Genomic DNA, 14,716 nt, shown 5'->3' on the forward strand with positions numbered 1-14,716 from the left:
TTGGGAGTTCAAAGCCAGCCTCAGCAAAAGTGAGGCACTGAGCAATTCAGTGAGACCCTGTCTCTAAATAAAACACAAAATAGGGGGCTGAGGATGTGGCTCAAGCAGTAGCGCGCTCGCCTGGCATGCGTGCGGCCCGGGTTCGATCCTCAGCACCACGTACAAATAAAGATGTTGTGTCCGCCAAAAACTAAAAAAAAAATATTAAAATTCTCTCTCTCTTTCTCTTTAAAAAAAATTAAAAAAAAAAAAAAAAACCCACAAAATAGGGCTGGGGATGGATGTGGCTCAGTGGTCGAGAGCCCAAGTTCAGTCCCCAGTACCCAAAACAAAAAGATACATATGTAAAAAGAGAAGAAGAGAGTAAAGGGCAGAACTGTCATTTTACTAGATTAGAATGAAGGTTAACAACTAAAGGAGTCAGGCATGGTGGCACATGCCTATAATCCCAGAGACTCAGGAAGCTGAGGCAGGAAGACTACAAGTTCAAAGCCAGCCTTCAGCAATTTAGCATGGCCCTAAGCCACTTAATGAGACACTGTCACAAAATAAAAAATGAAAAGGGCTCAGCTTTTGGCTCAATGGCAAAGTGACACCTGGCTCAATCCCTAATACTAAAAAAAAAAAAAAAGTCAACAACTAAAGAAAAAAATCATTCAAGTTTATGCAGTAAAAATTAAGAGGCAAGCAACTTCAAAGAGACTGAGTCTTATCTCAGTCTTATTCCTGCTATTACAGGGGACAGTATTCCAAGCATCAGAGACACTCCTAGTCTACATATATTGAAGCAGACATAGGAAGTGAGCTTTCATGCTCCAAAGACTACAGTGGAGGGCTGGGGATGTGGCTCAAGTGGTAGCGCGCTCGCCTGGCATGCGTGCGGCCTGGGTTCAATCCTCAGCACCACATACAAAGATGTTGTGTCCGCCAAGAACTAAAAAAAATAAATAAATATTAAAATTCTCTCTCTCTCTCTTAAAAAAAAAAAAAAAGACTACAGTGGAAAGTAAAGTATGATGCCTTCTTAAGCAACCTGAACATATACACCGTATCTGAAAATCACTGCTCATTTAGCAACATACCAAAACAAAATAATTTTCCTATGGTTTTTCTACAGGAACTTAAATTTAACAGGTATATTAAATAAAATGATACGAAATAATCCCATACCAAGGCTGGGGTTGTGGTAGAGTGCTTGCCTAGTATGTGTGAGGCCCTGGGTTCGATCCTCAGCACCACAGAAATATAAATAAAATAAAAGTATTGTGTCCAACAACAACTAAAAAATAATTAAAAAAAATAATAATCCCATACCAATGTTAACACACAGTTATAACTATGTTTTCTGCCTGCAAACATGAACGATTGTCACTACTGAAAATTAATACACTATAAAAACTTTTAAGAGGAAATGAACAGGTACTCCTTTTTATCAAAGGAGATTAAGTAAATTATGCCATGTACATATATGAATATGGCATAATAAATTCCACTATTAGGTATAATTATAAGTACACTAATACAAAATTAATAAAGAAAAAAAAAGCTTCATGGCCTAGAGATGTAGCACAGTGGCACAGCACTTGACTTAACATGAACAAGGCTCTGGGTTCAATCCCCACCACCATAAAACAAACAAACAACTGTTCAACAGCTTTACTGACATATATATACAGGTATATATTTGGTATACCTGAATCACTTCTTTCTTCAAAGATGTACGACCACCTCTGACACTATCAAAAGGTCAAAAATATCATCACTAAGCCAAGCATGGTGGCATATGTCTGTAGTTTCTTCTACTTGGGAGGTTCAGATGGGAGGATCACTTGGGCCACAAGTTGGAGATAGCCTAGGCAACACAGCAAGACTCTGTCTCCACATGTACAACACAAAAAAAATCACCACTGCTGTGAAGATGTCTAACACAGCTCCTAACATAATGCATCAGACATAGGTTTATAAAAGAATAAAAAAATTAAAGATAGAAATTTTTCAAAAGAGAAAAAAAAACTTCTGGAGGGAAATAATTTTTTAAAGCTTAAGGAAAAATCAATCCCTAGAATAGAACTGTCAGTAAAAGTACAAATAGAATTACCTCACATCTCAACTTAAAATTTATATTAGCCTCCCAATTAGGCAGTACATCCCAAACTCTAAATTCAGAAAGCACGATGAGTCTGATACTGTTTTTCCTCATGAAAGGTTCTCTTTAATATCTTATCTACAGACAACACACCAACTTTTGCTTGAATAATACATACAGAGCTCTGGTGCACAACTGCAGGCCTCAGAGTCGGAGTCTGCAACCTGTCTTTCAATGTCACAGGCAACCAGTGTACAGAACAAAGTCACTGAAGACAGATAACACTTCTAGTGAAGATAATGTCCTGTGAGAGTCAGCAGGGGTGCTGAAATGACAGTCACTAAGATTTTTTTTTTAATATTTATATTTTAGCTTTAGGTGGACACAATATCTTCATTTTACTTTTATATGGTGCTGAGAATCGAATCCAGTGCCTCACGCATGTCAGGTGAGCCCGGTACTACTTGAGCCACATCCCCAGCCCCAAGTCACTAAGATTTAATAGAGCCAATGTAATCACTTCACAGAAATAAGAGAAAATGAAATTTCATGGATTTAGAGATGGAAAGAGCTTTTAATAACATAAACATTTAGGGTTTTCACATTCCTTTCTAGGAATTAAACAATGGCACATAAATCAGTGAAATTAATTTAAATTTTAAATTAATTTAAAAATTTAATTTAGATTTATAAGAATTGGACTAACAACCCCTAGAATTTACATATATATTATAATGTCTAAGTTTCTCTAGAGTTAAAAACAATACCCACAGTGCTAAAAGGAAAGTATAGGCCAGCATGGTGGCTCATGCTTATAATCCTTGTACCCAGGAAACTGAGGCAGGAGGATTGCAAGTCAGCCTAGACAATTTAGCAAGACCCTGTCTCAAAATAAAAAAATAAAGAGGACTGGAAATGTAGTTTGGTAGTAAAGCACCCCGGGTTCAATCCCCAGTACAAAAAAAAAAAAGAAAAAGAAAAAGAAAGTATGAATCACAATTCAAAACAAAGAAAAAAAACGAACAGAGGACAGCATTCTATCAAATACCATAAAGAGGGGCTAGGGTCATAATACAGTGGTAGAGCAGTTGCCTAGCATGTAGAGGGCACAGGATTTGATTCTCAGCACTGCATATAAATAAATATTCATTGACAATAAAAATTTTTTTAAAAAAATACCACAAAGAAATTCCTTAAAATATTGTTAATGATAGCCAGCATTCTGATGCAGTAAGAAAAAAAAAAAAAAAAAAAGTCCACACGGTCTTCTACTCAAGAACAAACTCATCAAGCCTCCAAATACCCTTTTGGTTTCATCCACCTCAAAGTCCAGAAACCAATGTAGTCAGTCACATTGGCTGACAAGCGACGGGAATTCTAACAGATCTGAGTCACCCACTCCCCCGCAGGAAGAGGTCATCCTCTATCAGGAAGCCCACTATGCAAATTCCCTTGTTCATCTCCCAGACTGCCACGACCATGACCCACCATGAAGCTTATTTTTCCAACCTCAGCAGCCTACCAACCCTCCTCGGCACTGACCAAATCACAATTCCCACCGGCTTCACCTTAATCCCAAGCAGCCAACAGTACTCACATGGGTGTTACTACTCCTGTGTCGAGTTCTCTGCTTAAGAAACCACTCTTTATCCCGGTGCATTTGGGTCATGGAGGACCAGCTCTTTGCTCAACTCTCCTTTCTGTGCCCAGCTGAGCTCGTGCCTTTCCAAGAACTAGTCATCAGTAAACCCCGAGGAGCTAAACTCCCCATGCCTCTTCTACCCCACTCCGACCCCAGTCTGCCAAATTTCCAGACTTCGGGAGGAGAGGCATTCCTATTAGCTTCAGGAACCATGCACACTGATGCCCCTCAAATTCCAAACACAACCCACCCCCTATCCACCCCGCAATGGTCAGCCTCCGAGGCGCCAGTATCGAGCGCCAAGAGCACACAACCCGTACAGTTGAGTCTCGGTAGCTCTATCATCCCATTGCCAGACTACAAAATCCCCAAATATCAACTCAACAAGGCCCGGAGCCGAGACCAAGACCCCCATCGAGCCTCCAGCCATTGAAAGTTTCCCAGGTCGAACCCAATGCCTTAAAGGCCAAGGCCACTAGGACCGTTTCGGTGCCCCAGGCCTCTGCACGCCAGGGGCCCGGGCCGCGTCTCCACTCCGTCCCCATTGTTGCGGGTCCCAGCGGCCCGGCGGGGAGCCGGGGGCCAGCACCGGCTCTCACCTCCCGTGCCACGGATCCGGGCCGCGCCGGACCGGGCAAGGCCTAAGGACCTCACGTTCCGCCGCACCCTCCTGGACGGTGTTTACAGCAGCCGGGACGGGGGCAGTAGTAGAGGCGGGAAGCAGCCGGCCAGGCCCGGGCGCCGCGGGCTGCCTCTGGCCGAGCGTCGGTCTTCTCCGGCGGCGGCGCTCGCAGCCTCCGCTCGCGGTCCGCGCCACAAAGCGTCCCCCTCCCGGCCCGCGCGCCCGCCCACCCGGACGGGAACATGCGCCGCCGACAGAAAAGTTCCGCTGTGAGCAGACCAGAGACCGTTCTTCCTCTGAAAAGGGTATATAGAGATTCTTTCCTGAATAAAGCCGTTTATCTACTGCTAAGGACCGTTTCAGGAGTGAATGTGGTACAGAAATCCCAGGCAGATTCCGGCCTGGTTGCATGAGTGGGTGCAACGGAATAGGTTTGCACCCGCCAGCCACCAACAAAGTGCACTGATCGCTTGCTTAATGCCTCAATTGAGCCTCGGTTCCTCCTCATTCCTCAGTTGGGGATAGACTCAGAGGTTTATGAAGAATGATGGGATGATGCAAGTGCCAGGAGCAGAGATATGGGGCTCCACATTGGGATATAGTCAGTGCTAATGCTGCCAACGATGATTGCTTCTCTACTACTCTCCCCTCCAACAGAGGTTGCTCTCAACCTCCAAAGTTGATGAGCACCTCGCAACTGTCACTTTTTTCCCCTTTACCCGAACCTGCCGTTCCGTTTCCTGTTGGCTGAAGCTGCCTTCAGAATTACCTGGAAGAGAAGGAGAGGCAAGAAGGATCTTTCTTAATCACGGACACACAAATGGAGATTAAGGATGATGCAAGATTTCCTCCCTAAAATTAGAAATTTCAGCGCCCTTGGGCTTGAGTTACCGATAAAAGTATATTGTTATCATACCTCTCCACTCTAGCCCCAGATTCTCTTTCTCCTCTCCCAAGAAGTGAATACTGGTGAAATGACGAAAAAGGAAAAAAATACTTAAGTGGATTTTTTTCTTTGAGGTTTTTATCCCTCGCGAAATTAAGAATATAAAAATTCCCTTCTCATCCCCACCTCTCTTCTCTTCTGGGCCTTCATACCTTTGGATACCAGACATGGTTAATTTCCGAGAAAAATTAGGTTATAAAAAACACAAATGTTTTCCCAAACTATGGGAATTTAAATCTACAGAAAGTGCTCCTAAAGCATCACAGCTTTCACACGTTCTCGAATTTTCCGTTCTCACTTAACCTCTTGGTTAAGTGAGATTAACTTAATTAATTCTGAGATTGGGAAATTTTACCTTGATACCCTTCTCCCTTGTCTCAAACGACTTTCCAGAAAGGCTCTGATATCAGTTACTTGCACCTGAATGAAATTTTATCACTACCACACACGTACACACCTGGATTAATTTTAATAAATGCCGAAAAGAAACTGAAACAGAGAATGGTATAACACAGACACCATAGGGAGAAGGACTGCATTGGATAAGAATATCCCAAGGAGGTGAACTTGAGCCAAGAATGTTAGCACTGTGAAGGATCTGGGAAGAATCCAAGGCAGAGACACCAGAGGTCAAGGGTAGTAAAAGATGTAGTAAGCTCACTTAGCCTACCCTTATAGGGTGGGAAAGCAGTCTCTTGCTCTGCAACTAGATTGTGCGGTTTTGGGGGGAATCACTGTCAGGGCTGGACCTGGGGAGGGTGTGAAGAGGCTATGGATCAATTGTCCTAAGGAATCAGCACAGATATTGTAACTGATAAATAAATTATCATGTACATTTGACAAGTCATGCAGCATAGAAACAATTGAAAAAAATCCTACAGAAAATAATTCCATTCCGTTTCCTCTGAGAAGTCCCCTATGATCTTTATCCAATTTAAAGTAGTTGCTCAATGCTGGATACAGTGGTGTGTACCTATAGTCAAGGCTGAAGCAGGAGAATCCTAAGTTCCAACCTAGAAAACATAGTGGATACTGTGACAGAAAGAAGGAAAGAATGAAAGAGAAACTACCCATCACATCACCCTATTTTATCTGTAGAGCACTTGATGCTATCTGATATTTTCTTTATCTGTTTATTATCTCTCTCCCCTAATGAGATTGTGAAGTTCAGGAAAAGAGGAACTTATCCATCTTTCAGGTTCCTCAACACCTAGAACAGTTACAGAAGAGCTCGATAAGTATCCTTTTTTAATTATTTTTTAAATACATGACAATAGTGGAATGCATTACACTCATTATTACCCATATACAGCACAATTTTTCGTAACTCTGTATATAAAGTATATTCATGCCAAATTATGCCATTATACATGTACTCTTTTTTTGCATTACAATTCTTAATACACATATATACCACAATTTTTCATATCTCTGTTTGTATTCAGTAAGTATCCTTAATAAATATAAATTTATCTTGGCCCAATCATTGAGAGGTCTGTGAAATGAAAGGGAAGGGTAGGGGATCCCTTGGAGCTTTCAGCATGACTGACAGACCCTACTTGGATTGTAATACCCTGAGTGAGGTCATTTCTCCAAGGTTAGTACAAATCATGTGCCGTGGGAAAATGAAGGGCCTCCTTGGCACAAGTTTGGGGTGCACAGTGCCATGGAAGAAGACTTGCTGAAGAAGGTCCTTTAAGTATGAAGAGGACTTGAACAGAGGACAACATGAGAAAAGGGGGGCTGGGGATGTGGCTCAAGCAGTACCGCCCTCGCCTGGCATGCGTGCAGCCCGGGTTCGATCCTCAGCACCACATACAAACAAAGATGTTGTGTCCGCCGAAAACTAAAAAATAAATATTAAAAAAAATTCTCTCCCACTCTCTCACTCTCTCTTAAAAAAAAACATGAGAAAAGGTATGGCTACAGGAAAAATAATAAGTAGTTTTGGCTGGATTTCCAGGTTTGGCTGAGAAAACTGGGATGTGCCAGGTGGCTCCCACCAGCTCTCAGTAGCCACTCCAAGGTCACTTTAGCAGCAAAGTGTTGGTTTTCATAATAAGATATTCAACAAACTAGGAAATAAGGGAAATTCTTTAATATACAAAAGGTGTTCATATAAAATCAACACCATACTCAATGGCAAAATACTAAAACCTTTTTCTCCTTAAGACCAGAAATAAGACAAGGATGCCTTTTCACCACTGCTTTTGAACATGGTAGTGCAAGGCTTAATCAGAGCAATTAGGCAATAAGAAATCCAAATTAAAAAGGCAGTTAGATTATCTGTTTTCAGATGACATGATCTTTATGTATAAAGCTCTAAAGATGTTTCAAAAGCTCTTAGAACTAATAAATTCAGCACTTGCAGGATTCAAAATCACACACAAAAATCAGTAGGGTTTCTTTACATTAAAAACGAGGGCTGGGACTCAATTGTAGAGCTTCACCGGATACAATTCCCAGTAAGGTTGATCTGAGAATTAGTTTTGGATCATGGTGCATGTCATCCAGATATGAAGAAGCAAGTAAAAGATGCATTTATTCTTGCATGCAATGTGTCATTAGAATATGAAAAAAAAAGATGGGCTGGCGATGTGGATCGAGCGGTAGCGCACTCGCCTGGCATGCGTGCGGCCCGGGTTCGATCCTCAGCACCACATACAAACAAAGATGTTGTGTCCGCCAAAAACTAAAAAATAAATATTAAAACTCTCTCTCTCTCTCTCTCTCAAAAAAAAATCTACTTAAAATAAACTTTATTAAGGAGACAAAAGACTTGTATATTGACAACTATAAAATATTGCTGAAATAAGACATGAATAAATACAAAGATGTCTTGTGCTCAAAGACTGGAAGACTTAATACTGTTAAGGTGGTCAATACTGCTGGGTTTGGTGGTACAGACCTATAATCCCAGCTACTCAGGAGGCTGAGACAGGAGGATCACCAGCCTCAGCAATTTAGGCATGCTGGCCAAGTGATTTTTGAGTGATAAAATTACTCAATGGGGAAAGGACAATCTTTTCAACCAGTGGTACAGGAAAAACAGGATATTGAAAGTAAAAGAATGCATTTGGTCTGAATGGTGATACACACCTGTAATTCCAGCTACCAGGAAGGCTGAGGAAAAAGGACCAGCCTCAGCAACTTAGCAAGACCCTGTCTGAAAAAATAAAAATGGCTTGGGATATGTAGCTCAGTGATAGAACACTTGCCATATGGAAGAAGTGGGTTACAGACCTAGTGCTGTTGAAAAAAAAAAGAATGCAAATCATATATCATTGGGATTGATATTTAGAATATGTACAACTATAGCAACAAAAATAAACACAATTCAGGCTAGGGTTGTGGCTCAGCAATAGAGAGTTCGCCTAGCATGTGTGAGGCCCTGGGTTCAATCCTCAACACCACATATAAATAAATAAATAAATATTGTGTCCAACAACGACTAAAAAAACAAATTAAAAAAAGAAACACATTTCAGGGGCTGGGATTGTGGCTCAGCAGTAGAGGGCTTGCCTAGCAAGGGCGGGACCCAGGTTCGATCCTCAGCATCACATAAAAAAAAAAAAATAAAGGCATTTGTTAAAAAAAAAGAAACACAATTCAAATTACTTTACACCATATAAAAGATTATTATTTTTTTTATTTTAGTACCAGGGATTGAATCCAGAGGCAAAACCACCGAACTACATCCCTAGCCCTTTTCATTTTGAAACAGAGTCTTGTTAAGTTGCTTAGGGCCTCCCTAAGTTGTAGAGGCTGGCTTTGAACTTGTGAAATTAACTTAAAGAACTAAATGTTAGATTTAAAACTATAAAACTCTTAAGGGAAAAAAAAAAGTGAAAAGCTTCACTGCATTGGATTTAGCAATGATTTCTTAGTTGTCACTACAAAAGCACAAGCAGCAAAGAAAAAAATATAAACCAACTTCAGAAACACAAGTATCATGTTTTCTCTCACATATGGAATCTAGAAACAAACAAACAAAAAGACTACATGAAACTAGAAGGGGAAGGGTACTAGGAAGATGAGGGAAGGGATGGCAAGAGAAGGTAGTAGGGAGGGTGGATAAAATCAAAGTACATTATATGCTTGTATGGAAATGTCATAAATAAATAAAAGAGATTGATTTGGCTGGGCATGGTGGTTACCAGGTACACATTACTGCTTTTTTTTTTGATAAGGGAAACAGGAATGGTCCCCACTTATGGGGCTCTAAGGTCTGGAGAGAACCTAGGGTTTTTTTTTTTTAAGAGTTCAAATTGTTTTTTTTATTTTTAAAATCTGTTCTAATTAGTTACACATGACAGTAGAATAACTTCTCATTCTTCTGATTGTACATGATGTAGAGTTACACAGGTCATGTAGAGAACCTAGGGTTTTTAGGAGTTTTCTTAATTTCTTTCAATCAATGCAATTTTTCCTCAAGGAGCAAGGAAGTCAGCAATTCTCATATGCTGTGTGATCTTTTTTTGAATTCTTTTTTCTAGTTATAGTTGGACATAATATCTTTATCTTTTTGTGGTGCTGAGGATCAAACCCAGGGCCTCACGCATGAGAGGCAAGCATTCTACTACTGAGCTACAACCCCAGCCCTGCTGTGTAATCTTATACAAAATTCTCTTAATCTTTCTGAGCTAATTTCTTCATCTATAACATGGGAATAACAAGCTCTTGATAATGAGAAACAAATGGGAAGATGGTGTTGGGGATGTGGCTCAATGATAAGTCATTTGACTGGCAGTCCTGGGTTCAATCCCAGCCTTACAAAAACAAAAGGCAGAAGGAAATGGGAATAATGGCTCAAATGCTCTTTAAAACCATGAAATGTATGTACAGGATTATTTAGAGAAAAAATAGTGTCTATATTTTTTAGTTGTAGATGGACACAATACCTTTATTTATTTTTCTTCATGTGGGGCTGAGAATGAAAACCAGTGGTTCACACATGCCAGGCAAACACTCTATCACTGAGTCACAACCCCAGCCCCAGTCCAGTCTCTACACTTTCAAGTTAATTCCTCCACCTTTTTTTGGGGGGGGGGTACTGGGGACTGAACTCAGGGGCATTTGACCACTGAGCAACCTCCCCAGCCCTATTTTGTATTTTATTTGATACAGGGTCTCACTGAGTTGCTAAGCTTGCTGCGCTAAGGCTGGTTTTGAACTCATCATTCTCCTATCTCAGCCTCCCAAGCCACTAGGATTACAGGTGTGCAACACTGCAACGGGCCTACCATCTTTTTCTAGGGAGAATAGGGTCTTTTCTCTGCATAGGTTGGCTGGGATTCCTGAGACTCAGCTGCACTTGTGTAATTGTCTTGGTTATAGCAGTTGTTCTTAGTGGAATTGTATCTGATTGCTCCAGATGGGAGCATGTCAGCCAATCTCAGTAGCCCCAAAGTCTGGTACAGAATTGGATTCAATGAACATGTATTTTGCCACTGCCCACCCCTGTGCCATAAGGGGATTCCGTTTCATCCAACAGAACCTGGGGATTTATTAAACAAAGACAAAAACCACATAGTCCCTGAGGCTCCTGGGAGAGGCAGGCACACAAACATAATTAAAATACAGCCTTAATCCTGTAAGGACAGAACTATTGGCAGGGTCCTATGAAAAAACATTTTGGCTCAGATACTAGAAGGAGTCTAATCCCCTGATTGGCCACTCCTTGACCATTTCCAGGTCACCCACAGTCATCATCCAAGGTGTTGTTAATTGTTGGATGCTCAGAAATGTGTGATTGTCCAATGTGAGATTGGGCCACTTTTCCTGTTGGCTGGTAAACCTATGCCCCTGTAGTGCCCAATTGTCATATTTTCTATTATGCTTCCATAAACCCAAAGGCCAGTTCTTTTTCTGAAATTTCTTTTTTTTTTTTTTTAGTTGCAGTTGGAAACAATACCTTTATTTATTTATTTATTTTTATGTGGTACCAAGGATTGAACCCAGGGCCTCGCATGTGCTAGGCAAGCGCTCTACCAATGAGCCACAATCCCAGCCCCGTTTTTTCTGAAATTTCTTGACACTTCATTTCATAAATATTGGGCAGATAGTTTTGTCCCTGGAAACAGAATTATACAATTTGGTCCTAAGAACTTACATCCACATCCACTGAGGAAGCAGACCTATAGCAGGCATTAGACCAGTAGTAGTTATACCATTGTAAGAGGTAAGAGCACAGTAAATATTCACTGAAGGAGCTGCAGGAGACACCTTTGCGACTTTTTAGCCCATTCTCCCCTTTATAAAACTACCTACCCCCCAGGGGTGAGTAGTTTGTGTTATGTGTCTTAACTACTAATAGCTGATTGGCCCAGAGAGAATACTTGATTAAAAGTAGGCCAAATCAATTGCATATCCAAGGAATTTGGAATCAAATTTCAAAGACACAGAAATCTCTGAAGCATCCAGGCAGAGGAAAATTGGGCTGAGAGCTCCAGAGGGAGGGAGGAAGGGAAGGACTACACTTCCTGCCTGTGGGGTCTAAAATATACCCCCATCTCTCCTTATAATCAGAGTTCCTAGTTGTACTTAAAAGAGCTTTTGGACTGGTGTGGTGGCATATGGATTACATGCCTGTAATCCAAGCACCTTGGGAGTCTAAGGCAGGAGGAATGCAAGTTCTCGAGACCAGCCTTAGCAATTTAGTGAGGCCCTAAGCAACTTGGGAAGACCTGTCTAAAAATTAACATTTTTATTTTATTTTTGGTATGGGGATAGAACCCAGGGGTGCTTAACCACTGAGCCACATCCACAGCCCTTTAAATTTTTTGTTTTGAGACAGGGTCTCACTAAGTTGCTCAGGGCATTGATAAGTGCTGAGGCTGGCCTCAGACTAGAGATCCTCCTGCCTCAGATTCCCGAGTTCCTGGGATTACAGGTGTGTGCCACCTTGCCCAGATTAAAAATTTTAAAACTTTTAAAAGAGGGCTGGGGGTATAGCTCAATAGTAGAGCACCCTTGGGTTCAAATCCCAGCATCAAAAAAGAAAAAAAAATTCTCTTATAAAAACTATTGTCTCATATGTAAGCATATCTGTAGTTTAAACACACAGATTTTCTAGGTGTGGTGGTACAACCTAAATGCCATTCTTTTCATTTGCCATGCTTCTGAACATATCATTTAGAATATGCTTAAAATGCTATACAGAGGGGGCTGGGGATGTGGCTCAAGCGGTAGCGCGCTCGCTTGGCATGCGTGCAGCCTGGGTTGGATCCTCAGCACCACATACAAACAAAGATGTTGTGTCTGCCGAAAACTAAAAAATAAATATTAAAATTCTCTCTCTCTACCTCTCTCTCTCCCTCTCTCTTTAAAAAAAAATGCTATACAGAGGGGCTGGGGTTGTGGCTCAGCGGTATAGCACTCGTCTCTCACGTGTGAGACCCTGGGTCGATCCTCAGCACCACATAAAAATAAATAAACAAAATAAAGATATTGTGCCCATGTTTAACTAAAAAATATTTTAAAAAATGCTACACAGAAAATGTTGTCACCTTTACAATTTACCTTAATGTTTGTAAAGTGTATTTTAACACTATGTGATAAACTACATCTGAAGTCTACTGACTATTGTTGCATATTAACTGGGACTGGTGGCACATGCCTGTAATTCCAGGGGCTCAGGAGGCTAAGGCAGGAGGATCACAAGTTCAAAGCCAGCCTCAGCAAAAGGGAAGCAATAAACAACTCAGTGAGACCCTGTCTCTAAATAAAATACAATATAGGGCTAGGGATGTGGCTCAGAGGTTGAGTTCTCATGAGTTCATTCTTTGGTACCAAAAAAACAAAACAAAACAAAACAAAAACCCTGAACAAGGATAATTATAGCAGCTTTATTGGTAATTGCCCAAAACTGGAAGCAACCAAGATGTCCTTCAGTATATGAGTGGTTAATAAACCAAAATACATCCAAACTACCCATTCCCCCAAAGAAAGAAAGACCTGTACAAGAAAACTATAGAACATTTAAGAAATAAATTGAGGGGCTGGGGATGTAGCTCAGGTGCATGCACAAGGTCCTGGGTTCAATTCTCAGCACCACAAAAAAAAAAAAGAGAAGAGAGAAAGAAAGAAATTGAAAAAGACCTCAGAGATAGAAAGACTTCCCATTTTCATAGACAGGCAGAATTAACATTGTTAAAATTACCATACTACCAAAAACAATATACATATTCAGTGAAATCCCCAACAAAATACTGATGATATTCTTCACTAGAACTAGGAAAAAAACAGTCCTAAAATTCATTTGGATAAACAAAAGACTAAGAAGAACCAAAGCAATTTTAAGCCAAAAAATAATGCTGGAGGCATCACAATACCTGACTTCAAATTATACTACAGAGCTTTAGTAACGAAACTGCCTAATACTGGCATAAAAACACACACACAGACCAATGGTACAGAGTAGAAGACACAGACAAACCTACACATCTGTAGTCAATTGATCCTTGACAAAGGTACCAAAAAACATACATTGGAGAAAAGACAGCCTCTTTATCAAATGGTGCCGGGACAACTGGTTTCCATACGCAGAAGAATAAACCTAGACCCTTATCACTCACCCTGCACAAAAATCAACTCAAAATGGATCAAAGACTTAGGAATTAGATCAGAAAACATACAACTCTTAGAAGAAAATGTAGGGTCAACACTCCAGCATATAGGAACAGGCAAGACTTTCTCAATAGGGCCTCTAAAGCTCAGGAAATAATGTCAAGAGTTAATAAATGGAATGGCATCAACTTAAAAAGCTTCTGCACAACAAAGGAAACAATTAAGAATGCGAACAGAGAACCTACAGGATGGGAAAAAAATCTTTGCTAGCTACTCTACTGACAGAAGGTTAATAAATACATTACATAAAGAACTCAAAAACTTAACACCAAAAAAATCAAATAACCCAAATAATAAATGGTTAAATGAATTAAACAGACAATTTTCATAAGAAGAAATACAAATGGCCAACAAATATATAAAAAAATGTTCAAAATCATGAGCAATTAAATCAAAATTATACTGAGATTTCATTTCACACCACTCAGAATGACAGTCATTGAGAATACAAATAATAATGTTGGAGAGGATGTTGAGAAAAAGGAATATTTTTACACTGTTAGTGGGATTGCAAATCAGTACAACCACTATGGAAATCAACATGGAAGTTTCTCAAATGACTAGGTATGGAACCACCATATGACCTAGCTATACCACTTCTTGGTATTTATCCTGAAGTGCTGAAGTCATCTATTACAGTACTACATGTATACCCATGCTTATAGTAGCACAATTCACAATAACCAAACTACAGAACCAGTTTAGGTGTCCATCAACTGATGAATGAATAAAGAAAATGTAATATATATATATATATATATATATATATATATACACACACACAGATATATA

General features: G+C 40.2%; 1 protein-coding gene across 3 annotated transcripts in view; it reads right to left on the reverse strand.

Moving 5' to 3' along the window:
• LOC125613634 (helicase ARIP4-like) overlaps positions 1 to 14,716 on the reverse strand; it is a 143,481-nt gene that overhangs the window by 110,005 nt on the left and 18,760 nt on the right. The window contains exon 1 of one of the 3 annotated variants that reach the window (XM_048794645.1): positions 4,328 to 4,551. The exons of 1 other annotated variant lie outside the window; for it this stretch is intronic. The gene's annotated coding sequence lies outside the window, so the exon portion shown is untranslated. Of the gene's footprint in view, positions 1 to 4,327; positions 4,552 to 14,716 lie in introns of those variants that run through there. One more of the 3 variants, XM_048794642.1, reaches the window with a different exon arrangement.

This window comes from Marmota marmota, unplaced genomic scaffold (genome assembly GCF_001458135.2).
Source record: "Marmota marmota marmota unplaced genomic scaffold, marMar, whole genome shotgun sequence".
Lineage (NCBI taxonomy): Eukaryota > Metazoa > Chordata > Mammalia > Rodentia > Sciuridae > Marmota > Marmota marmota.